The sequence below is a fragment of the Theobroma umbraticum genome, unplaced genomic scaffold (assembly GCF_002168275.2).
Source record: "Theobroma umbraticum cultivar Fairchild unplaced genomic scaffold, ASM216827v3 scaffold_4435.0, whole genome shotgun sequence".
Lineage (NCBI taxonomy): Eukaryota > Viridiplantae > Streptophyta > Magnoliopsida > Malvales > Malvaceae > Theobroma > Theobroma umbraticum.
Window position 1 is genome coordinate 4,218 of NW_018401293.1, and position 2,476 is coordinate 6,693.

A 2,476-nucleotide genomic window follows, 5' to 3' on the forward strand; every position below is an offset into this window, starting at 1 on the left:
TCAAGTGAGATCAAGAGCAGGACTGAGGATCTAAACATGTACTTATTTTGTGCTGCTAATTTGCACTTCTTCGAATTTTTTCTGTTCACCTTTGACTTGTTGGAACAGTTTTACTTCAAAGGATATTAGATATCATCTACTAATGTTCTTTTTAATTGGTTTCAGGAAATGTAAGCATATAATGACGTGCAAGGCTTCTCATCCGGATTCGGAGAACAAGGGCTGGGACCAGCAAGTATAGGTTAAATGCATAGGAAACCTCCTTGCAAAAGTTTACACTTCACACTGACAGTAATTAGAAAAGCACACTGATCACAATTAAGTTTGACCCTGCAAGACCTCATCCCAAATTCAGTGCAGGGGGGCTTGGTCCGGTTGATATAAATTTGGCTTTTGAGGAATAGTAATTCATTAGAAAAGTTTATTGTAACTTGGTAGAGTCTACCAATGCAGTCAGGCTTTTCGATAGATTTGCACAACTAAGGACATACAAGTATCATGGGGGTATTTTTTGTTTTCTAACTCTATTTTCGTTTACAGTTACAGCTACCTGAAGACAGATGATAGATGGGATATTCCCTAAGACAGATGATCTATTTTCTCATCATGTGATAACTTTGAATGTTAAGCTTACCACATTTTCCATTTATGGATACTTTATCTTTTAATTTGGGTTATCTCCTTTATACATGATATAGACATGGAGTTTTCCAAAATTAACAGGTAAATGCCTTTTTTGCTGACAATCTTGCATTATCTTAAGAGACACGTAAACACATTCCCCAGAGTGGGTGTAAAATGGGATCTTTTAAATTTAGAACTGAATCAACATATCATTGACAGACTATATGGCATCTCAATTACTACTACATCCCGTCCATAATTGATTTACCAACTCTTCTGCAGTACAAAGTGATCTATCTGGTGATGAACAAGTTAACTCTGTCCTCGTACAGTTCTACCTGGTCACATCTAATCTCCAATGTCATAATTTTCTGCAATAATTTCATTCTTTGGGTTATGATTAACAAAAATCGGTGGATCAGCAACTCCATGACAAAGTCTTTAAGTTTTGCCAGAATTTTGCTTCCGGACAAGAGAGTCTAAACTCCAAATTTGTGCAACTTTGATCCGTCTATGTTGAATACCCGAGCTGCTGTAGATGTTCTACTATAATCGAAGCGTTGTACTCATCTAGAATGAAGTGTAAAGGACTTGCTGTTGATGATAAAGGTGAGCCAAAGATGTATAATTTAGTCATGTTATTGCGATTGGATATTCTTCGAAAGAAACGATCAGAACAATCATGTGCAAGTGGTCCAAAGGGACAACACTTCAAGCTCTCCCCAGTATTTTTTTCCCTTACATCGAATTGCTTGTTGGTGATTCAGTGTAGTGAGAAACCTCTCTACGGTACCCATCCACGGCCATAGTTCTCTATAGGCCTCTCAGCAACAAAAGCCAAATGGTAGTACTTCATATTCAAACGAGTAGAACATACGAAGTTTCTAACCTGATTAGGACACTGTTCCCAGTAATAATTATATTAATCTTTATGGTAAATATTAGTAAATAAAATCGGTAAATAAAGGTGACATATTGGTAAATGAATAGTGTAGAATGAAACTTTATAGAAACGGAAACCTGAGAACCAAAATTCAATTGACCGCGCAGCTCTCTGCCACTACGGTGCCAATCCCATATGCGCTCTTGGCCTAACAATGCTCCTTCTCCTTCGGTTCCACAGCTCACCACGCAGATCCACTACAGCATCCTTGGTGGTTTTGTTTATCCTCCCCATCAGAACCTTAGCGGACTCTCATCATCCAGCTCATTTATCATTTCTTGTGTTGTCAGGAACTCTCATCCTAAAGCTAGCTATTTGCCTAAAACTAAGAGAGCACCGCACTCCATTTCTCTGGTTTCAGTTTCAGTTTCTTCTTATTCTCATCAGAAGATTGTTCCACCATCGGGTAAAGTATGGTTCCGTTAAAACTAAAACTTTTTTTTTTCTTCTTTTCTGAAATTTGTTGGGTTTGGATTTTTCTCTTTAATTTTGTTAAATATATGGATTTTATTCGGTTTTTGATGAAATAGAAACAAAATGGCGAATTGGGTCTTGGTTTATAGTTGTTTTGTGGCAAAAAATTTTTCTAAAAAGCTTCAAATTTGGTGCCTTGTTTGTTTCTGTTGTAATTCAATAATTGGAAAGACAAATTTGTTTTGTTTTATTGGTTACTTGTATTTAGAAATTAAGCAAATTGCTAAAGGTTTAATGTGATTTTCATCTTTGTAGCTTTCAGTGGTGATGCTTTGAGGTTTAAGGAGGAACTCTTTAAGAAATTTAATGAAATTTAGTTGTAGAGTTTGATTCAATCAAGTTCTTTTCCTTGGTGAGTTTTGGATAAAGGTCTCGTTTTTCGGTGAGTTGAAATGAGTGTTGTAGGTTTTGATATTGGAAATGAGAACTGTGTTA

At 36.3% G+C, this 2,476-nt stretch overlaps 1 long non-coding RNA gene across 1 annotated transcript; it reads left to right on the plus strand.

The window, feature by feature from the left end:
* On the plus strand, positions 1–668 carry LOC110428920 (uncharacterized). The gene is made up of 2 exons (XR_002446536.1): positions 1–38; positions 166–668. It is a non-coding gene; the product is annotated as an uncharacterized LOC110428920 (long non-coding RNA).
* The last annotated feature ends 1,808 nt before the right edge of the window (positions 669–2,476 follow it).